This window comes from Peromyscus leucopus, chromosome 10 (genome assembly GCF_004664715.2).
Source record: "Peromyscus leucopus breed LL Stock chromosome 10, UCI_PerLeu_2.1, whole genome shotgun sequence".
In the NCBI taxonomy this organism is placed as follows: domain Eukaryota; kingdom Metazoa; phylum Chordata; class Mammalia; order Rodentia; family Cricetidae; genus Peromyscus; species Peromyscus leucopus.
The window spans coordinates 20,081,098-20,105,871 of NC_051071.1; the positions used below are offsets into that span (position 1 = coordinate 20,081,098).

The following is a 24,774-nucleotide window of genomic DNA, read 5'->3' on the forward strand; positions in this document are numbered from 1 at the left end:
ATTGGCCATTGAAATCCTGAATAAATATCTATGGTATGGTACACATTCTTTAATTTTCCAAACTCTGTAAAATGAAACACATCAATTATTTAAATTTCATTTCTTTAAGTACCATTTGGGTTAACTGCTGCATGTAGTGGTATTTAGTTATACAGAGAACAAGTAGGACATTTCTTTATAATTTTCTTGGTTTGTTGCCAAGTGATAGAGGAATATTTCTTCAAATCTTTACTATTAACATGGTATTTCTTGTGAAATTCTGAGGCTTCTAGAACATTTCCTACCAATAGCTAATTAATGTCACCATTTCCTGGAGCTAGAGAGTCTGGTAGGCCCACATAGGATCTGATAGATGTTATGTATAAAGGATGATTTCTATTCCGGATTGTTTCTTGTAATGAATAAATAACAAAGTTAATTCTGAGTCATGCAGAATAAGTTCAGTCGTTTCAATATGTAAAACAACTTTTCTTCGCAAATTGAGAGTCAGTAATTATATTAAGAAGCTCTGGAAAATCTAATAATACCATGGGAATAGCATATAATTCTGGCTTTTTAACTGAATCATACAGACTTTGAGCTACTTTACTTATTTTCCCTGACTTATAACCTGCCTTTTCTGATTTATTTACATCAATATAGAATGTAGGGGCTCCAGAAATTGGTGTTCCCCATACAATGTGAGGAATAATCTATTTTGTTCTTTTTATAAACTGAAGTATCTTCTTTTTGGGATATTTGTTGCTAATATCTCCCAAAAAATTATTGGATGCCCTTTGCCAATGTTAATTTTCTGCCCATAATGAGACAATTTCAGCATTAGTAAAAGGTATCATGATTTCTGCTGGCTCTATTCCTGTTAATTGACAAAGTTTCAACTTTCAGAATCAATTTGGAAACATTTTCTACATATGTCTTTAATTTTTTACTCTGTGTGGTAAAAATTTCATTCTAAGATATCTTCTTTCTGCATAAGAACTCCTGTAGGAAAACTCATAGAGGGAAGTATGATCAGGATCCAGTCAAATTCTGGATTCAAGTGGTCCCCATGTACATACTGTAATTATTCTTCTACCAGAGCCACTTCTCCCTCAGCCTCAGCTGATATGGTTTTTTTAGAACTATTTAAGTCCTTATCACCTTGTGAGTTTTGAAATAAATGACTTAGTTCTTGAGTTGTTAATCCAATGTGGACAGTAGTCAGTTAATATCTCATTGCATTTTTTGAAAGTCTTTAAGAGTTTGCAATTGATCTCTCCTGATTTGTACTTTTTGTGTTTGAATCTTTTGTAAACCTATCTCATATCCTAGGTAATTGATAGAACTCCTCTTTGTATTTTTACAGGAGTATTTTGTAGTCCTCAGCAAGGAAAAATTTTCTTTTATCACTTCAAACATCTTTCCTAAGGTATCCGAATCTGAATCTGCTAGTAAGATAGCATTCAACTCTATTGCATTGTGTGACAGCATAATGTCACACACGCAATTTTCTGGTCCCAGGCATAGGTCTTTGAACTTCTTGACTTGGAAGCACAGCAGCTGGCATTATGGGAAAGTAAAGAGTTTCCCCAAGGATGACTTTTCCAAGCCTGTTCATCTCACAGCTTTTTTTAGGCCACAAGGCTGGCGTGACCCATATCGTTCAGGAAGTTGACAGACCAGAAACCAAGGTGAACAAGAAAGAAGTCCTAGAGGGTGTAATCATTGCGGAAACACCACCCATCATAGTTGTGGGCATCGTGGGATATGTTGAAACCCCATGAGGCCTCTAGACCTTCAAGACAGTATTTGCTGAGCACATCAGTGATGGGTGTAAAAGGCATTTCTACAAGAACTGGCACAAATCTAAGAAGGCCTTCACCAAATATTGCAAGAATTAGCAAAATGACATGGGCAAGAAACAGCTGGCGAAGGACTTCAATAGCATGAAGAAGTACTGCCAAGTCATCTGCATAATTGCCCACACTCAGATGCATCTGCTTCCTCTGCACCAGAAGAAGGCACACTTGATGGAGATCCGGGTGAATGGGGGCATTGTAGCTGAGAAGCTGGACTGGGCCCTGGAGAGGCTAGAGCAAGCAGGTTCCTGTTAACCAGGTGTTTGTTCAGGATGAGATGATTGATGTCATCGGGGTGACAAAAGGTAAAGGCTACAAAGAGGTGACCAGTCACTGGCATAGAAAGAAACTGCCCCCACAAGAACCATCGAGGGTTGCATAAGGTTGCCTGTATTGGAGCCTGGCACCCTTCCCCATGTGGCCTTCTCTGTGGCTCAAGCTGGGCAAAAACGCTACCATCATTGAACAGAGATTAACAAGAAGATTTACAAGATTGGTTAAGGCTACCTCATCAAGGATGGCAAGCCGATCAAGAACAATGGATCTACTGACTGTGACCTGTCTGACAAGAGCATCAACCCACTGTGTGGTTTTGTCTATTATGGTGAAATGACCGATGCCTTCGTCATGCTCCAAGGCTGTGTGCTGGGAACCAAGAAGTGAGTGCTCACTCTGTGCAAGTCCTTGCTCATCAGACCAAGTGACATGCTCTGGAGAAGATTGACATGAAATTCAATGATACCACCTCCAAGTTTGGCCATGGTCATTTCCAGACCATGGAGGAGAAGAAAGCATTTATGGGACTACTCAAGAAAGACCGCATTGTGTAGGAGGAAGGTGCTTAATGCCAGAAGCACTTTGTGCAGCTGGTGGGGTCTAAATAAATTTTTTTTCAGTGGGAGAAGAAAGCTATCATTCACATAATGTAAATTATAGATTAAGAAAATTGTTTGTGTATTATTTCCAATGGCTGTTATATAAAATATTGACACAAGGTGGGGCTGTTTAACATCCCCTGTGGAAGAATTTTTCACTGATACCTTTTAACAGGCTGAGACTTATTATAACTAGGCATTTGGAAGGCAAAATTTAGTCTTTCTATTCTTGTAAAGGTATAGTAAAAAAGACAGTCTTTTAAATCAATCACTAAAATAGACCATCCTTTAGGTAATAAAGAAGGCAAGGGAATTACAGGTTATAAAGAGGAAATTGTCTGAATCACCTTATTTATGGACCTTAAATCTGTTACCATTCTCCATTTTCCAGACTTCTTTTTAATGACAACTATAAGAGAATTCCAAGGACTGGTTGCTTCTTCAATATATTGAGCATCTAACTGCTCCAATATGAGCTGTTTTAGTGCCTGTAATTTTTCTGATGTCAAAGGTCATTCTACCCACATAGGTTGTCAGTTAACCCTTTTAAAGGCAGGGTTGTTGTTATCCTTAAAAGATAACTGGCTGTTGTGCCCTATGTATGTATACCTTGACTGGTTTGTGATTATTCTTGATAATAGCTTTAAAATTTCTCCCAGGAGCATTCTTTATTTTAAGGTCTGTTTCTGAGTTTGAAGGAATGTTAATGGGTGCTTTCCATTGCTGCAAAAAATCATGTCCCCATAAATTCATAGCTATGTTAGCCAAACATTATTTTAATTTTCCTATCTGTCCTTATGCCCCTACACAATTGACCCATCTTATATTGTGTTTTACCTGAGATAAAGTTCAAATTCCAAGAAGCTGAAAATTTACATCCTGAAGAGGCTTATCTGGATGCCAAGATTTGGGTGAGATTATTGTTACATCTACATCTTTGTCTACCAAACCCTCAATTTTAATGCCGTTTATATGAATTTTTAGCTTTGGTCTCTTATCATTTATATCAGTTTGCCAATATACTTGCTTACTTGTCTCTCTTGAACTTTTTGTCATATCTATAGAACTTGTTCTTTCTTTTGTCACATTCAGAGCAGCATGTTTTTTTTTTTTTTAACAATAGGTATTAAGTCTTTTAATTACTCTAAGGATGAGTTTCTCTGATGCTGACAGGGAATGATTGGGACAAATTTGATACTGTGGCCTGCGGGAGGCCCCTCAGGGTATTTTCTGATGGCAAAGGATTACCTTTCCTGTTCCTCATTGATCTGTACTCAGTCCAATGCAACCTTTGTCACAAACTTTCTGTGTGCTCCAGAAGGCTGGGGCCATCTATTTAGATTATTTCTAGGAAAACAAAAAACAAAACAAACAAACAAAAAAAAAAACATTGTTTCCAGGAATGCCTTTCTTGTAATCTCTTTTCTTTTCTTTCTTTCTTTGTTTCTTCCTTTTTTTTTTTTTTTTTTGAGACAGGCTTTCTCTGTGTAGTTTTGGTGCCTCTCCTGGATCTTGCTCTGTAGTCCTTAGACCAGGCTGGCCTCAAACTCACAAAGATCTGTCTGGCTCTGCCTCCCAAGTGCTGGGATTAAAGGCATGGGCCACCTCCCAGCAATCCCTTTTCAAAAGACCTTGTATAGCACATATCCTAATTGGTCTTAATAATAAAAACCCAGAGTCAGATATTGGGGTAAATGCTGAAAGACCAGAGAGAAGAAAATACAAGCCACAACCACTATCTCTTACATCACCAACTCCTCAGCCTGAAAGAGACTGAGCTCCTGTTTCCTCCCACCTTATATTTCTCTCTCCATCCAGCCATATCACTTCCTGTTCCACCTTCCTAGTGCTGTTATGAAAGGTGTGAGATCTCAAGTGCTGGAATCAAAGGTGGGTGCCACTACTGCCTGGCCTCGTTTCTCTTTTAGACTGGATCAATCTTGTGTAGCCCAGGCTGGCCATGATCTCACAGAGATCAATATTCCTCTACCTCCCGAGTGTTGTGATTAAAGGTGTGTGTCATCACTGCCTGGCCTCTATGGCTAACTAGTGGCTTAGCTCTGCACTCTGATCTCCAGGCAAGCTTTATTTGTTAGATCACAAACAAAATATCACCACAACCTTTTTTCTTTACCACAGTTAAAACATCTGACATTTTGATTTTTCTTAAAATTTCTAGAAATTACTCCTGTTATCAAATCAGCATCATAAGTGTGTGATTCAATATCAACTCTATTTTGGATCTATTCATCTAGGGGTGCTAATGTTGCCTTTAATGGCCTAATCACTCTTTTGCATTCTGAATTACCATTTTCAAAAGCCAAAGATTCAATTAATATTTATCTAACTTCTGGATCTGATATCCTTCTTTTTATAGCTGAAGTAAAATCTTTGTAAAAGAAATCAATGAAAGCTTCTTTCAGGCCTTGTATAATTTTAGTAAATGACTCAGTCTTCTTCCTTGATTCTTCAGCCCTGTCCCAAGCATTCAAAACTTCTATACAACAGAGTACCAAAGTGTGACTATCAATTTAGACTGTCTTTGCAAATCAGCACACTAACCTTTACTGAGAAGCTGCTCTTAGGAGATTTCTATAACTCTAGCACTACCTTATTCTATGACCCCAGCTTCCTCTTTCCACCACATTTTCCATTGTAAATGAGGGGTAACTTCCAATATTGCTATTGTTAATTTTTTTTCAGTCTAGTAGAAATATTCTGTTATGAATTTAACATCTGCTTCACATTGGGTGAATGCATACTATATGAAATGACTGTTTCTTTAAATCTCTTCAAAACATCTACAGGATTCCAGTCAACTTCTGCATAGCCTTGGGGATGTCTATCACCTGTTGTCATTCTTGTATGGTAAGTGGATAAACTAAGTGGGTTTTCTAATAACCTTGTGCCATTCCTCTTCACTTCTACATGCTAGGTTAGGTAGATTCTGCTCTAAATTCCTTTTTATATCTGAATATTTTTAAAAATTTTCATTAGGAGGTCTTTCTAAGGCTTGTGTCTTATCAGTAACAAGTTTTGCTAATGCTTACATCTTATCAATAGTAAGTGTTTCTAAGGTTTGCATCTTATCAGTCAAATTTTCATATTTGGCACAGTGTCAAACCATTTTAAGGATAAAAATATGAATCATCAAACTGATGGTAATTAAAATCAGTATTGTGTTAATCCTAGCTAAGTGGTTTATCCCCTTACTTATTTATTTTTTTCCATTTGCAAGCTATCCATAGTAGCATGAAACAGAGTTCTAACTCCCTGCTTTGAAATATGTTTGATTCTTAACACAGGAAAGATTTTTCCCCCTTTTTTTAAAAACCCAATTCCCCTTTTAAAAATTCCCAGGTATCTCAACAGATCTGATGACTTTTCAGTTCATCCACAGCAGTGACTAACTATAGCAGTGACAGAGCTGTGTAGGGCAAGGGGAACTAATGAGTTTCCAGGCAGCCAGATGAATACCGTGGTTGCTAGGTTGTCCAGTGAGCTGCCACTGTGCTACTCTGGCCAGGTTGATAGCACCTGTAGCTACTTGTGTGTGTCGTGGTGGTGCTGAGGGTGTGTGTGAGTGGCAGCATCAATTGAAGCCTGAGCAGATGTGAGCAGGTGTCAAGGGGACAGATTTGGCCTGGGGAGTGTGTCCAGGGAAAGCCCGCTTGGTGGGAACTGAGGACAGCAGGCTGCTAAGCCTAGAGGCATTTTGAACTGGAGGAAGGCAGCAGCTAGAAGCTGTTTTAGAAAGACTGCAAGGGACAATGCCCCGACTCACAGGGAGGGCTTGTGGGGAGGGAGACAATGCTGGCTGTGCTGGCAGCAGCGGCAGCAGAGAGGTGGCAGGTTCACCATCTTAGCGTGGTTTGAAAATGCCACCGTGTTGGACACCAGATGTAATGTTTACCCGAATTGTGCTAGTATTAATAAAAACTTGGGAGTCAGAAATTGAGATAAAAGCTTGATAAACCCAAGGAGCAGTGGATGGGTGATCTGCTGACCCTACCCTCCATGATTTTTCCCAATCCAAAAATCTCTAGAAATCCCCTTCAGTCGCTCTTTCTCTCTTCCTGTCCCTCTCTGTCTGACTTCCTCAGTCCTCCAACATCTCTATGACTAGTCATGGTCAGCCAATCACTGACTAGAACCTTGATTCAAGATGGTGCTATTGGCACCACAGAGAAGTAGTGCAAATAATTCTCCTGCAACATGTAATCATGTATGTTTTATCTTATTATATTTTATTTTGTTATAGTTCATTGTTATTTCGTAAAAGCCTGTGTTTTTCTGATGAGACACAGAAAGGGAGGTGATGCAGACGGTAGAGGAGGTCAGAAGGGACTAGGAGGAGTAGAGGGAGGGGACCTGTAATCAGGTTATATTGTATGAGGAAAGAATCTATGTTTAATAAGAGAGAAATAATTGAAAATAAAAAATGCTTTGGGTGTCCTTTCTTTACTTGTTCTGTGAGATTTGGATTCATTTGGATTAAACTACCACAGAAAAGTAAACCAGAGTGCCTCTAGTCCTTGTCACTATAGGAAAGATAAGATCTGATAAACCTCTGTGATGTGGGGACCTTGGACAAAAGATTTTGTGTGTACAGAAATGCATATTTTATAACTCTTCCTGAATAATTTGTGAAATCACTTATATTCTTTTTAAGGTTGTCTGTTTACCAATAATTTCAAACTTGATTCATTCATTTTTTTTTTGGTAATTTTAACATTTTTACTTATTTTCTTTGTGTTGCTTGGTTGTCTCCTGTGACCATCTGTTCTACATTTTAAATAAAGATACATATTCATTTATTCAGATGTGGTTTAGTATATAAATTTGAAATACACATTTTATTCCTCACAATCATTTTCTTCTTAAGAATGAATAAATTAGGCTTTTAATTCTACCAATTGGGAATTGTAGGGTTGGAAGTTTAAGCCCAGCCTAGGCAACAGAAGAAATCCATGGCTAGACTAGGAAGTTTAGTGAGACTGTGTCTGAAAATAAAAAGAAAAGAGAGGGAGAGTTCAATCTCATTTCCCCAAAACAAAGCAACAAAAATAAGTAGCTTAAGGTTTCCAAACACTACATCTTTCTTTTCTGTTTTGGCTCATGTTGGATCATACTTTATATGCATGTCTTTTTTAAAAAACATGCATATAAAGCATTAAAAAGAGTTTTAAGTAGTAGAACACTGCTGTTGACCTTGAGTTATTTGGTTGCTCTTTTAGGTGAAGTGCCTGATCACATCTTTTGTTCATTGATAAATTTCCAATATGTATCATTGTCAAGATTCATGGTCAGGACTAGATGTCCAGTGCTTAATTCTCCTCTCAATTTCTGTAATATTCATGCCTTTTAGCATGTCTCTATAATTTCATTTTCATCTTCTATATTTACTGGTTTCTTTTTTTTCATATGGTGATAGAGATTGATCTGAAAGCATTACATATCTTATTTCCTTTTTGAGTTAATAAGAGAGAAATAATTTTTTTGTTTTTTGTTATGTTTAGCAATGTTTAAAAACATTTATGAGCAGAAAGAGTACTAATTTTTGCCAGAATTGTTTAGACATAAACATTATTTATAAGATGTTAAAAACAAGGACCTCTAACTATGTAGCAGGATAATTTCTATACCCAAGAAAATTTGATTTAGTAAATAATATCCTCTAACAAAGCTTCTCATATTTATAAATGTATTTTATAGTTTTTATAATCAAACACTCAACCATGGTTCATTTATTTGATTATTATTATCTTTTATGTGCATATTTTAAAATCAATAATGGTTACTGTCATACCTGTTTACTTCTGAAGAATTTTGAAAATATATAGATGTATAATTACCTTGAATTTGTTGTGGATTTTCTTGTTATTAGATACATTTTAAAATATATTTGCAAAGAATGGAACTGAAGCTATATTCCTAATTCCTTATTGAATCATTATCAGAAAGAAAGTGTCTTAGATCATTTTCTCAATTTTATAAGGATTATTATGACTACAAAGATATCTTCAGCAGCTCACTTGGTAGCCCAGGCTGGCCTCGAACTCACAGAGATCCACCTGGCTCTGCCTCCTGAGTGCTGGGATTAAAGGCGTGTGCCACCACCGCCGGGCAAAATAGAATACTCTTGATGCATTTCCACCCTAATATACTTCTCCTTTCCCCCATTTTTGTGCTTCTTGTATTTTTTAGTGTTTTAAGATAATTATAGGGATATTATCATGTTCTCAACAGTAGTCTATTAAATAATATGTCCACATTGTCCCTTGTTCTGTATTTTGCATGTTAAAGGTCTCTCTACCAGTCGTGTTTTTGGATGGTTCTTCCACACACCTAATCAGACAACTTTACTTATTCCTTTCCTTTGTTTTGTTGTCTGCCACTGAAATAGACTTTAGTCTTTAGTGAATTGAACCAGATAAAGATGGGGCATATTAAGGATATGAAAGGAGTAAAGAATACTTTGAAGATTTGTGAAGAGTAGAGTTACAACGAGCTGGTTTGACTTGAGCAAAGACTTATCTAGTATCCCTTAGACCTAGCTAAAGTGGCCTAGCTGAAAACCACAGTGGAGGTACATACAGGTGCATAACACCCTACACACCAGAAAAGTAAGATGCTGCCCAGTGACTGACTGTGATGTATCTGGTAACTATGAGGACAAAGACAACCAAATGTATTAACTTAGGAACAGTTTCGTTACCGAACCCAGACACCTAATATATGAATGCTTGAAAAAGAATGTGAGTAAGTTCAGAATAAACAGAGGTCAAGATCTGATGGAATGGTTGTGAATGAGACCAGAATGAAATAATGGAATCTTTGAATTGAAAGCTATATATGTATGATCAGTTAGAAAATCTTACAGTTCAAAATACCCAGAGATGGATGGTTTCTGATGCATTAAAGCTATTAACAATCCAAGAACACAGTCAAAAGCTGGAAGTCTGAGGAACTGAGAGATTGCTAGGTAAACTCAGCACTGTGGAGATCTTAGGCAGGATAATCAATCTTCATCATGTCACCTATTACAAGAACATAATGACAAGTGTTGTTTCCTTTTCATTTTAAATGAGACATCTCTTGAATGAAAGTGTAATGAATTTAAATTCAACTCTGTGTGAACTCATCCTGATAGAACACATGAATGTTTTTTAATTTAATAAATTAGATATCTAGGTTTAGAGTGAAGGCTCATATTTGAAGTTCCCTGTAGGAAAATCATATATGTATAAATTAATTCAAGGTGTAAGAAGGATTCTCCTTTTTCATGTACATGGTGGGTTTTTTTTTTGTTTGTTTAGGGGGGATGTTTCAAGACATGATTTATCTGTGTAGCAGCTCTGGCTTGTCTGAACTCACTCTGTAGACCAGCCTGGCCTCACACTCACAGAAATCCACCTGCCTCTGCCTCCTGAATGCTGGGATTAAAGGCTTGTGACATCACTGCCTGACTTTGTCTATGTGTTTTGATTCATGTTATAAATTACCATCACTATTCTTAGCCTTGAAACCTTCATAGAAAAATGTGTGTGTATTGTTTTCCATGAAAGCATTAAGCTGGCCTTCCAGCTTAAAACACTGTTTAATGAATTTTCAATCAGTGTTTGTAAGTTGGATAATTAGTCCTAGAATTGGACCGAAGGAGGATAAAATTTAATTTATTTTTGTCTCTTCCTACTTCCTGATATTGATAAGTAATGTTAATTTTAGTTTTGACTATATGTGTGAAGTCAGTTATATAATAACAAAAAAGGTTAAATTAGAAATATGTGATATATAAATATTGAATTACTTAATGAATCCAAGTTACTAAATACATTTACTAGAATTAGATGTGTGAGATTCACAGTGTTAAGTAAACTGTTCAGAGGTAGGTGAGGATTCACTTTTTCATGTGAAAGCACTGTATTTCACACCAGTAATTGTTACTGAAAATATTTTTCCACTTATAATCATATCACAATCTATCACTGATTTATTTCCTGAAGTATGTATATACAAACACACACATACACACATATATGTATATATGTATACTATATTTTATTTGTATGTGAGTGTGTGCTTGTATGGTTGTGCAGGGTGTGTGTGTGTGTGTGTGTGTGTGTGTGTGTGTGTGTGTGTGATTGCAGTATTGCCATGATATGCATGGGAAGATCAGAGGAGAATTTGGGTACTCAGTTCTCTCCATCTCTCCCTTCATGTTTTCATAGTTCCCAGGATATAAACTTTGGTCATTCGTCTTGTGAAACCTGCTGAACCATCGAGACAGGCCATTATAACTGTGATGTGGATGATCCTTCTTTATGCTGTGAATATGTATTACTATCATTGGTTAATAATAAATGCTGATTTGCCAGTAGCCAGGCAGGAAGATGGGCAGGACAATCAAACTGAGGACTAGGATGAAGAAGGGAGGAGCCAAGAGAGAAGCAAGAAGAAAGACGTCAGAGGACCGGTAAATCCATCAACACATGGCAATACATAGATTAATAGAAATGGATAAATTTAAATGTAAGAGCTAATTAGTATTAAATCTGAACTATCAGCCAAACATTTTATAATTAATATAAGCTTTTGTGTGTTTATTCAGGACCAGCAGTTGGGACAGAAAACTCCATCTCTGCTTATATCAGTGTCTTTGAAACAGGATCCCATAATGTATCCCCTGCTGGCCCGAAACTCACATTGTATGCAGTATGCAGCCCAGTTTTGATGTTTGAATTTAAACTATTTTTGTTTTATTTTGTTTTTCTAGACATTGTTTCTCTGTGTAGTGTAGATGTAACTAACCGTCTTATTAAATAAGAAACACAGAAACAATGTAAAGGAGAAAGCCGAGAGGTCAGAGCTCAGAGCTAAAATCTCACCCTTCCTCCTGCTGTCCCAGCTTCGCGAAAAGAGACCTACTTCCTGTCTGTTCTTTTTTTTTTATAGTATGTTGTTCTGCCTTCTCATTGGTTGTAAACCCAAACACATGACTGCCTCGTCACTGTCTGAATGTACAGCCCCCTAGGTCTTAAAGGCATATGTCTCCAATGCTGGCTATATCCCTGAACACACAGAGATCTATGGGATTAAAGGCGTGTGCCACCACCGCCACACTCTTGCTGTGGCTCTAATAGCTCTGACCCCCGGGCAACTTTATTTATTAACATACAATCAAAATCACATTTCAGTACAATTAGATTACCACCACAGTGTAGCTTTGGCTGTCTTGGATTTTCTCTGTAGACTAGGCCGGCCTCAAACTCAGAGATCTGCCTGCCTCTGCCTCCTAAGTGCTGGGATTAAAGGCATGTGCCACCACTGCCAGGCTTGTATTTAAACATTTAGTAATGTTCTTGCCTCAGCCCCCTGAGTACTTGGATTACAGATAAAAGCCACTATTTCTGACTGAAATATAAATAAAAGTAGGCAAACTAAAAATTTTCAGTAATCAGCTCTGAAAATATATACTTTAGTCTCTAAAATTCTAAGCAAGATTATGCTATAAAATATTTTATGTCTCCAAACATCTGTCAAGTCAAAGTAAATGAGTAAAGTCTTCTGGACTATTAGAAAACTTCCAAAATCCACAAGTTATTGGTAATTTGCTGTTTTAAATTGTCTTTAGTATTGTACAATAAAAGTAGCAAATCTTTATGTATCCTATTGTTAATGGATATTTGCATAGTTTCCCATGACAGTAAAAAATGTGTTTTCCTGATCTCTAGTAAAATATACTTGCAAAATACATTTCAAAAATTATTCACACTTAATGATCATGGAATTAGTACATCCTAAAAATTGCGAGTCCTAAATAAACCATGCTGAGAAGCAATTTATAGGCTTTATTATAGATGCAATAAATTGAAGATTGAGAATAAATAATGTAAAATTTACCTAAAGAATTAGGAAGAAAGCACATTTTTTAGAAGTGGTATTAAGTAGGAATGCATATATATAATTAAAAATGGAATTACTCTATATTAGGGCATGAATGCCCCTACTAGAAACTACAGGCCAGCATAGAAAAAGCTCAGTGCCAGGAATGGGGTACTTCCTGTGGATTTGGTAGTCAACGAGGTCACAAATATTTCCTAATAGCATAAACTATTGCCATTGCTCTTTTTTACCCATTGGAACTTGACTGTAAGACCAGATTGTTAAAGATAGCACATACTTGAGTCTCACAAAGTAGAAAAATGAAGCTAGTTCTGATTTGGAAGCTTCATCTCCACTGACAGACTTTCATGGTGCTAGAAAGTGCTATGCAAACTACCAGAGGAGGAAAATAATTCTTTTTTTTGTGAGGTTTCAATATTTTATTCAAGTTTTATTTTAACTGATGTTAATTACAGCATTTGAAGGGGAGGAGGTAATTCCACACAAAATGGAAGACTCTAAAATGTACCCATTAAACTGCTAAAAAATAGAGTGGTGAGGTTTTAACAGAGGTCGCTTTAGATCCCTAGTGTTGTCATGGTGTGACTGCAATCACCTGCACAGCTTAAAGCTGGAGATCCTGGAAGCTGTTTCAGACTCTGGTGCAATGGCAAGAGGGAGAGGAGAGAGAGAGGAGAGAGAGAGAGAGAGAGAGAGAGAGAGAGAGAGAGAGAGAGAGAGAGAGAGAGAGAGAGAGAGAGAGAGAGGAGAAAGAAAGAGAGAGAGAAAGAAAGAAAGAAAAAGAAGAGAAAGAGAGAGAGAGAGAGAGAGAGAGAGAGAGAGAGAGAGATGCCCACCCTCTCCACCCTAAAATGGCACAAAAGAAATAGCTAACCATAAGAGTATTTTTGGTGTAAAATAGGTAACTGATGGGCTAGGATGGGAAGAGGGCACGGAGATCTGTCTAAAACGGTCCCTTTCACACAGGTGTGTGCATGCTTCTCAGCAGCTAGGATCGGGACACCAATGCTCAGGAAGTCACAATTTCATCTGTGGACTCTACAGATTGACAAAGGACCCGCACATCCCCAGCTTCCACCTGGGGCCTGACATCTCTAAAAGGCCTCCTCCCCAACCCATGTCTACAGCTAAAAGGACCCTTTCAGGAATGGGGTTTTTGCTGTACCTCTGAAATGGTAAACATCTTAAAGCCGAGTCATCCTTAGCCTGGAGATCTAACATGGTATTTATCAATTCTCGCATCCCCAGTATACAATATTAAAAGGTACACTAAATTCTGAAGGTAGTTATACTGCAAAATAGTTTAAAATTAACGATTGTACAATATTCATTCATGCTTGAAATTCCAGTCCTAGACCAAGTTTGTGGCCACCCGCATTGACGTTCTTGCCATCTAGCAGAGCCGACAGGTTCAGTTTGATACCTGGCTTTAGGGTCTGAGTGTACCCTAAGCCGATCAGGCTAGAGTTGTTCACTTTAGCGGAAAAACAGGCGTCAGGGTCGACCTGATACTTGGCTGCTATTCCAAAGCGAGTGTTACTGTTTCCTGCTGTCCAGGCGAGATTAACAGCAGTCTCCAACTTCTTGTTCACCTTCTGATAAATGAAGCCCCCAAACTCTGTCCCATCGTTCACATTAGTATGAAGCTGGAATTCGTCCGTCTTGTAGCCAACGGCAAAGTTGCTCTGGGTCACTAGGTACTTCGAGGTCTCAAAATTCATCTGGTAGCCGGCCAGCCGGCCCTCATAGCCAAGCACCAGAGCGCCATGGATCGAAGGCCCGGCGATGTCAAAGTCCACATCACAGCCCAGGTTGATATGTTCTATCTTGTACCCTGTCTTGATTTTAGCATTTTCCCCCCAGTGTTAGGCGAGAAGGATGAATCAAAGGTCAGCTTCAGTCCACGTGCGAGCTGGTCTCCCATGGTGATCTCGGTACCCAGGGTGTTGTCTGTGTTCCACTTCTCTGTAAATGTCAGTCCGTACTCAGTTCATCTCTACTTGGTTTCCAGGCTGCCATTCACTTTGGTGGTCTCTGTGTTGGCGCAGCCTGAGCTGGTAAATTCCAATCCGTTCTCAGACTTCGTTTTCAAATCAAGTTTTATTAAGCCAAAGCCGTAGCCCTTGGTGAAGACATCCCTGGCAGACTTGCCAAGATCAGTATATGTGGGAGGCACAGCCATCTTCTCGGAGGCGGTGATGGTGGGAGCAGCGGCGGCTACGGCGGGGGTTGCGGCGAGCAGGCTGGGAGAGCAGGGAGCTGGAGGAAAATAATTCGTAATGTTATCTATATGCGAACTATGGTGAACTACAATAATGACTGGTACGGAAAAACATGCCGCTTGGTGCAACAGTGGCACAAATGTCTTGGCAGTAGTCAACCAACTGCTGATTGGATTTATGGCCCAGTAAACTTGATAAAACCCGTATACAACACCATTTTGGGGGCAACAATCTTCTAGACAGATCGTGAACACCAAGGGATATCACTGCTGGAGGAAAAGCCTCCAGCAGCCCAGGGTATGAAAAAAAAAAAAAACCATAAATGTGGCAAGAACTAGACTTTTTTATCTGAAGGGAATAAGAAAGAAACACATGCTTTCTGATTGCAACTTTCTCTTTTACTTCATCTTAAAAAATCCCTATTTGAAAATTTGTCTACACTCAGCTATATCTCTTATCACATTTGTACATCTTTCCACACAGCTCTCTCTACACAGCAGACCTCTCTGCACAGATCTCTTCTATACAGTAGCTCTCTCTATGCAGTGCTCTCTACATAATTGTCTCTCTAAACAGCTCTCTACAACTCTCTTCTATGTAGCTCTCCTGCACATGGCTACATATCTCTCTTCACACATCTTGAAAAATCCTCTTCTCAACAGAAAAATTTAGACTATATATGAGTTACATATTCAGGGTCATATAGCATTACTGGAGTAAACAATAAGAAACAGAGCCATTCTGGTAACACATGAGAAATCACACAGCTTCTCCCAGGCCTTAAATGTCGCTCTGACTGTAACTATGGCAATGCTTGGCTCTCAGCCAGGTTCCCCAGTATGCAATCTGTAAAGTAAAATCAGGAGACACATAGGCACCCATGCCCAACATTTCCCATAGGAGAGTGGCATTGAAATTCAGGGACTAAACAATAAACAGTTAGTTGGCTGAACCTTGAGTCCTGCAGTATTTGTGCAGAGTCATTTGCTAAGACAATCTGTATAGGCAGTTATGTCTTTAATGTTATCAGCCAGGCTTTTGCAAGTGAAAAGCTGGTACTAAAATTGCTGTGTGCCTGACCTTGGTTAAACATATACCTGGGAAACTGTCCTTGTGCAGTCATTTGTAGGGGCAACTAGTCTGCTTTGAATTTGTTTTGAGGTCTAAAATCAGTTAGTGGTATAAAAAGCTGTCTCTGTAACTGAGAATATCATAATTTTCCCATGTCAGTCTGAGCTATGAAAAATATCCTAGTATTATTTCTATTCATAAAAATTATACAGCTTATGAAGAAATCATCTTTGTGACCATCCAGAGATATATGTGCCCAAAAAGTAAAAAAACATACCACCAATGGGCTGTGGAAAGAACCCCACTGCTGTTCATTTTAGGGAGGAATTGTGACCGCACATGACAAAAAATTACAGACAGAAGCAACCAGTTTCCATAGCCAGTAACCCCATGGTCTTTGCCTAGTGTATTTATGTCATTGCCCATGACAAAGGGAGAACCTACTATTATTAATCTGCTAACTGTACATTTTATTAATTCCTGTGGTGGTATTCTAATTGTACTAAAATGTGATTTTGATTGTATGTTAATAAATAAAATTGCCCGGGGGGTCAGAGCTATTAGAGCCATACAAGAGTGTGGTGGTGGTTGTGGTGGTGGTGGTGATGGTGGTGATGGTGGCGGCGGCAGCAGCGGCAGCGGTGGCAGCTTCGGTGGTGGTGGCACATGCCTTTAATCCCAGCACTTGGTAGAAGAGCTAGGTAGATCTCTGTGTGTTCAGGGATACAGACAGCATTGGAGACATACACCTTTAAGACCTGGGGGGCTGTACATACAGACAGTGACGAGGCAGTCACGTGTTTGGGTTTACAACCAATGAGAAGGCAGAACAAAAGACTATGAAAAGACATACACACAGGAAGTAGCTCTCTTTCAGGAAGCTAGGAGCTCGCAGGAGGAAGGGTGAGATTTTAGCTCTGAGCTCTGACCTCTCGGCTTTCTCTTTTACATTGGTTCTGTGTTTCTTATTTAATAAGATGGTTGGTTATGTCTACAAATTCCAGTCTTAAAGACTTGTCATTATATTCATAGATCCAGACATTTCTCAACAATCATCATCAGAGAGGCTTGTATTTTCAATAGATGGTGATTAACTCAGAGACTCAGAAGGGGCAAAAAATAAAAGACTAAAAAAAGACTCATGTCTAAGTGATATATATATATATATATATATATATTATATATATATATGTATATATATGTATATTTATATATGTATTATAAGAATGAGGTATATACACATGTATATATTACACATATAGTTTGCATATACATGGGACATATATTTATTTATTTATTTATTTATTTATTTATTTATTTATATCTATGTCTGCCTCTGCAAAATACTCAGAGATTATTGTGGGAAAGAGGGCAGCAAGAGTGTCAGAGCCAGAGGTAATTAATACTGATAAGAAAACTGTGTCTTCTGGACACAATCTCTTTCATTACTTATATCTAGATGTTATAGATGCTTTATGCTTTAAAAACTGGCAGTGTTAGTTAGAGAAAGATGTCAGTGAGGCTATGAAATTGAGATGGAGTTGAGAGTGGAGTGTTTCAGGATGAATTGGACATAGGGAGTGAGCAATTGATATGATCGAGAGTCATGTACCAAAATTTTCAAAAAAAATCAATTAGTATTTTTAAAATATTTTATGGGGCTAGAAAGATGTCTCAGCAGTTAAGAGTACTAGCTGCTCTTCCAGTGGTCCTGAGTTCAATTCCCTGTAATCACATGGTGGATCACAATCATTTATAGTGGAATCTAATACCCTCTTCTGGCATAAGGTCAATAAAGCACTCATATACATAAAATAAAAAAAATCTTTAAAAATAGATTTTATGTAACACATAGACAAATAGATGGTGAGTGTTGGTGTAGTACACCTTTAATCTCAGCACTTGTGAGGCAGAGACAGTTGGATTTTCAAGTTGAAGGCCAGCCTGGTCTACAGAGCTACTCAGAGAAATCCTGTCTTGAAAAAAAAAAAAACAAATAAATAGAAATAAATAAAACAGATGCAGAATCCAATTCAATGCAAAATATAAGTGAAAATTACTAGAATGCAGATATTCATATATGTATGTGCACACAGCACATAATTGCTCTTGGATGAATCATTATTAGCTCTGTAAATTTAATAGCATTTTTTTTTCAAATACAAATGCTGTATTTGCTAATCTCCATTTGATGCAGATTTCTAAGGTTAGGTAAATTCTACACTCTATTTGGATTTCTTGTTTTCCTCTTATGAAGCACCTTCATTGTTAATGTTAACTTTGTCACCTGATGTAAGTTCTTGTTTTGTAGAATTTTCCATTGAATTTGTTCTATCACATTTGTTTCAGGCTTATAGAGTCTACCCAGTGTCCTGTTCACCTGGCTGGTCATTTTTCTTCTACATTTATTAGTGACATATTTTGCCATATTTATAAGAAAATATAATGATTTTGTCACACCCCCACTCTGGAGTCCATTCTGTGATTCTATAATTTCAAACTCTTTCTTTAACAATGCATATTAGGAAAATAATTTGTTCTAAGGACATTGGCATATGTGAAATTATGAATCTGGTATTACATTACCAAAGAAAATGCTCAAGCTACTACCAAAATACTATGTTATCTACTGATTTACCACCGTGACCTGTCTCTGAGAACGTGAGATTTTTAATCCAGGTCTATTGCTTTTCCTTTTTCACCACATCTATAGTAAGCATAAAGTATGTGTCCTTTATAGTTTGGCTTTTTTTCACATAGAAATATGCATTGACTCTTTAGTCACTAATGCTCAAGACCTGATGCCTCACTTTTCACTTCTCAATACTGGTCTTTTATATAAATATAACATTATCACTTATCTATTCAAAACTCACAGGATAGCTTGCTTGCTCTCAGGTTTTCGAAACCATAAAACTATTACGAAAGTTGACCAAATGCCAGCAATTCCTGGGGTGAAGATTCTGAAAATGGCAGCCATTGCCTATGGATTAATCAGATCATGCTACAGAGCTGATTATCTACTGCTAGTGGATTACAAAAGCACTGGGATTAATTGATGTTGAGTATTGACAAGAATTAAGAAAAATTAGTAGGCTGCTGATTCTTCCAGAGAAAGAGCATGCTTCCCTAGAAGCTCCAAAGAAATTACGAGGATCTGGAGCAATGGCCCAGTGATTAAGAATACTGGCTGTTCTTCCATAAGACCTAGGTTCATTCCCAGCACCCCTGTGGTGGCTCATGACCACCTCTAACTGCAGTTCCCAGGGGTCCATTGTTATCTTTTGGCCTCTGAAAGCACCAGGCACACACATGCTACACAGACATATATGTAGGCAAAAACATCCATACACATGAAAAAAACAATAAATTTTTAAAAAGAAAAAAAGATAAAAGTATTACAAAATTTCATGTGCAGGCAGGTTTTGGTCTGGAGTACTTGCTGAAATTCACTTGGTAAGTACCTGGTAACTTAATTATTGTGTAGTGTAGTAGTCTTCCTTGAAAAAGGAAGAAGTGTCAAATTGGCTGCACCATTTTCTGGGGCCACTAGAAGAATCGGAGGTCTACTTTCTCGGCACCCTTCCTAGGACTTGGTGTTCTCAGCTTTTAAAATTCAGACGTTGTTAAAGATTACAGTGATATTTCATTGTTGTTTTGTAATTTCTAAGTTTTAACCATTTAAGCCTACATTTTAGGCTTATTCATCTGTCCTCTGTGTTTTTTTTTTTCATCAGCTATGTTTCTGTTGCTATTGATTCAAATTGTTAATATCTGTGATGTGTTTGCAATTTTTGAAATTAAAATTGGTTACATTTTCGTATTTATTGTGTGTATATTGGTATGTGTGTGTGTTGGTGTGTGCACGCACACACACGCGCGCGTGCGCGTGCGCACGCGCACACACACACACACACACACACACACACACACACGGGCTGCCATTACACCTAGGTAGAGGTCAAAGAACAACTTGCTGGACTTGATTCTGTTTCTAGTAGGTGGATTTCAGGGACTGAGTTCAGGTCAGCAGCCTTGGGGCAAGCACCTTACCGGCTGAGTCATTTCACTGGTCCATCTTTGAATATGTTATCAGAAATTCTGTCTCAGATACTTAGTTCGGTAATTATTTTTACTAGTCTATGTAGGCCTTTTGACTCTTAGAAGTATTGAGAGTAGATCTTCCTTCCTTCTTTCCTTCCTTTCCTTCCTTCCTTCCTTCCTTCCTTCCTTCCTTCCTTCCTTCCTTCCTTCCTTCCTTCCTTCCTTTCGTCCTTCCTTCCCTTCTTTCTTCCTGTAAAGGTTCAAACCTGGGACAAACAGCTGAGGTAACTATTTAACTTATCAAAGCTACACCTAGTCACTAGATTCTCCCAGCATCCTGTTCCAGTGCTAGCTGGCATATCCTGCCCTCTGCACTGAACTCTCCAGTGGGCTGCCCTTCCCCCAGAGGCTCTTCCCTATATGATGCAGAATTTTTGGTTACCCACCCCTTTTTGGACCTTAGGCCTCCTGGTTGCTGCACCTGGATTCCCCTCTCCTCCCCATCTCTTCACTTCCCCCTCTTCCAAATGGGTCAGCTAAGTCTGGTAATGCCTACTCTGGACTCTCCCAAATATTCCTACCTCTGATGATGCTCTCCCACATATCTCTTGTCTACTGTACCTAGGAGCAGTCATGTCCTTTTCTATTTTTTTTTATCCACTTCCTTTTTTTTTGTACTAAGGATTAATCTAAAGCATTTATAAACAAAAGTTCTGACATTGACGCACATCAGCCCATTTGTACTTAAATTTGAGTCAAGATTTAATAAAATTGACCAACTAGGCCATGAACTTATTTGTTTTCACGAATCAGGCTTCTCAATAGCTGCTTTACAGATGCAGCCACCAAGTTGAACTGGAAATGTTTAAGTATAATAAAATAAAAAAATACAAAATAATTTAATATTTATTATTGGTATTTGTTCATGTATTTTTCTTTGTTTTAATTTTCCTTTCCCTTGATTTTTTAAAAATTTTATATATGTATTCTCCCCACCCTGATGCATACCTTGTAGTTTTTACAAAATTTTTTGACATAAATTCTTTTTACAGTAATGAAAAATTATTTTCCAAAAACTTAGACTCACAACAGACTACACAGAAATGTGCAGGGAAGCTCTTTGGAGCATCCAGCATCAACCCCAATCTAAAGTCCTGTACAAACTCAAGATGTATTGGTCTTTTAAAGAATCATGTTTCAGGGAAGAAATGTTGGTATACATGTGTTCTCACTGTATTCAGGAGATCAATTCAGGAAGATTGTTACTTCAGAGCCAGCCCTGGGTACAACATGAGGTCATACATTAAACATAGGAATTGAAAAATAAGAAAAAGTCGGTGCGCAGTGGTGGCACACACCTTTAATCCTAGTAGGCGGATCTCTGTGAGTTCAAGGCCAGCCTGGGCTACAGAGTGAGTTCCAGGAAAGGTGCAAAGCTACATAGAGAAACCCTGTCTGGGAGGAAAAAGTCAATTCAAGGCTGGGGAAAACCTTAGTGTAGAACTCTTGCCAATCTTCAAAGCGCTTCATTTGACTTCTGTATAACAAAGAAGCTGCAGCCTCCCAGCCACCCAAATTTCATGGTTTTTTTTTTTCTTTTTTACTATAGGACTTTAATATTTTCCCACTTTACATGAGGTCTTCAACCATTTTGGGTTATGTTTTGTGGAAGCTGTTTTAGGGCTTGTGCTTATATACATCATCATCATCATCATCATCATCATCATTATTTAGAGACAAGGTTTCTATGTGTAGCCTTCCTTGGCTGTCTTGGAACTTGCTCTGTAGACCAGGCTGACCTTGAACTCATGGAGATCCAGCTGCCTCTGCTTCCTTAGACACCACCTGGCACATATATTATTTTGTCCTGAAATTACTCTAAAACTACTTATTAGAATGTTATTAATTTTAAATTAAATGACTTTCTGTTATGATTTAAATGCAAAGTGTCTCATAACAGCTTATGTGTTTGGGATGTGGTCCCCAGCTGGTGGGCCCATTTTGTAAGATCTCTCTGGAGTTAGTAACTGGATGACTGTTGGAATGTTTTGACGGTTAAAGGTGTTCCCAGGTCTCATCATCTTTTTTTTTTTTCTTCGTGCTCATTAGGAGAGGAATAGCCTCTTCCACACACACCTATACTATGACATTTGGCATCACCACAGCCCATCACAAGAGCCAAGAACTGGGAAGTAAAACCTTTGAAACCCTGAGCAAATGAAGAATTCATTCAATTAACTAAATTGCTGGTACCAGGTATTTTGTCACAACAGAAAAACAAAACAAAAAACCTTACTTTTTACAAAGACAATTTTACTCACTTGTATGAATTGGTTTTAGTAGTTTGTATTTTGTGCTGTTTGTCTCTGTATCTGTTTTCCCTTAATCTATTTTATCTTAAAGCTGTTTAGTGGCTTATGGGAGTGGCAGTCCTCCTGATGGACTTCCTGATAGTTTTGTGATGATCATTCTAGACATGTTACACTTGCTTGCTTGCCTTCTTCCTCCAGCACTGTCTGTATTTCACTTCCAGTTTTTTTGATTTCCATAGCTTCTCTTACAAAGTCACACTTGTCTTTCTGCGGTTTTATAGAGTAACTGGTTTTGTTGATTTCTCTCTCTCTCTCTCTCTCTCTCTGTTCTTCATTACAAGATTTTCTCTTTCCCTTATTTTCCTATACAATGCACAACATATGCCTATCTGCAGTCCTGGATGTACTGAACCTTCTTGGTTTACCCCGAGCTTCTGAATTTAGAATCCCCTGCCTGTTATTATTGGACAAAGCATTTATTCAGCAACAACTCAAACATCTCATCCAGTATTTTTCTCTTTCTAAAAGTTTAACATATATGACATACGTAATAAACAATTTAGAAGGAAATGCATATATTAAATGTATGTAAATACATGCATATGTCACACTTTATATGTTTCTACCATAGTTGTTATAGTCTCTTTAACTTTAAGAACTTTTTATTTTTCTGCAAGTTTTTAATTAAGATATAATTACATCTCTCTCCCTTACCTCGCACTCCATTGTACCCAGATGTCCTCTCCCTCCAACTTATCATGCCCCTCTGGTGGCTTGAGTGTGTGTGTATATGATTTCAGGGCTCACCACTTTGTATTAGATAACCATTTAGGGGGCTCATCCCTGGGAGAGGCTAATGCTCCCTCTTTTAGTAGACATTAGTGTTTTTGGTTGTTTTTGCTCTTTTGGGGCCCCACCACCCAGCTCCCAAATAAATCCCACAAGAAGACTTATTCTTAATTATAAATGTCTTGCCTTAACTTGGTTTGTTTCTTGCCAGTTTCCTTAACTTTAAATTAGCTCTATCTTTTGTCTCTGGGCTTTTCCCATTCTCTTCCTTCTGTAAATCTTACCCTTACTCCATGGCTTTCTGTGTAGCTGGGTGGCTGGCCCCTGGAATCCTCCTCCTTCTCTGGCTATTTCTTCCTGCCTAACTCCAGATTTCTCCTTCTATTCATCCTCTCTCTGTCTGCCAGCCCCACCTATCCTTTCTCCTGTGTTGCTATTGGCCATTTAGTTCTTTATTAGACCATAAAGTGTTTTAGACAGGCAAAGCAACACAGCTTCACAGAGTTAAACACATGCAACATAAACAAAAGTCACACATCTTATTGTTGAGATATCCTGGGTAAAGCTATCTTGTCAGTTCTAGGAGACACAATCTCACTGCAAACATCCTAGTCATAGGTACAGGGAGTTTTGATATAGCCTCTTGGACTGATATCCAATTTTGCTTGATCTCTGCATAATAATGGTTGTGGTTTGATGTGATGGTCTGTTTGCTGTAAGGAGAAGCTTCTTTGATGAGGACAAGAGCTGCACTTCTCTGTAGATATAAGGATAAGTTTTAAAATGAAATTAGAAATTATGCTGGTCTAATAAAGTGATTGTAGTGTTTCTCTTCTAAGTTTCATGATCTCATTAGTAGCTGATAGCAGACTAGGTTTTTAGTACAAGGCACAATTTTCCTCTTGCTGAGTGAGCCTTAATTCCAATTAGACAACTGTTGGTTACTAACAACATGCAAGTGCCTCTGTTGTACATTAGGTGATATCTTGCCAAGCTGTTCAGAGCTGCCACGGGTGGATAGAACTGTTGAATGGATCCCTCTATTGAAAACTTCAATAGTATTTTCTGCTACTATGAAAGTTACACCTTAGGAAGAGACTTTCAGATTAGATCCTAGTCATATCTTCAAAGCCTTGTGTCTGAAGTGTGCATTGTCCATAACAATGGGGACTTATCTTCAACCTCTGGGAGGCGAACAGCAATAACCTATATTGTCTTGGAAGTCACTTTGATTACCCTGGTCAACAATACAAATAGAAGTTTCTCATGCCTGAATTTGGGTTTTTTGTTACATAGTTTATGACTCTTGTGGGGATCATTTTCAGTCCAATTTTTGAAATTTCAGTGTGTGTGTGTGTGTGTGTGTGTGTGTGTGTGTGTGTGTGTGTGTATCTACAGATATGTGAAGTTATATGCATTATATATAATTTTAGTTAAATAAAACATAATGTGATTCCTTGAGGAATCAAACATTCTTAATATTATGTGTCCTTCCTCATTCCTTCTCCTTCTCTATTGACCTCCACCTATGGTGGTATTATGTTCCCCGAAATATTGTGCACCCTAATAAACTTATCTGGGATCAGAGACAGAACAGCCACAATATTAAACATAGAGGATAGGCAGTGGTAGCACACACCTTTAATCCCAGTACTTGGTAAGCAGAGCTAGGTAGATCTCTGTGTGTTCAAGGATACAGCCAGCATTGGAGACACAT

General features: G+C 38.1%; 2 pseudogenes; one reads left to right on the plus strand and one right to left on the minus strand.

Annotated features, from left to right (window-relative positions):
- Positions 1-1,471: 1,471 nt before the first annotated feature.
- Positions 1,472-2,683, plus strand: LOC114705533 (annotated as a pseudogene).
- Positions 2,684-13,935: 11,252 nt separating this feature from the next.
- On the minus strand, positions 13,936-14,823 carry LOC114705528 (annotated as a pseudogene).
- Positions 14,824-24,774: the final 9,951 nt, after the last annotated feature.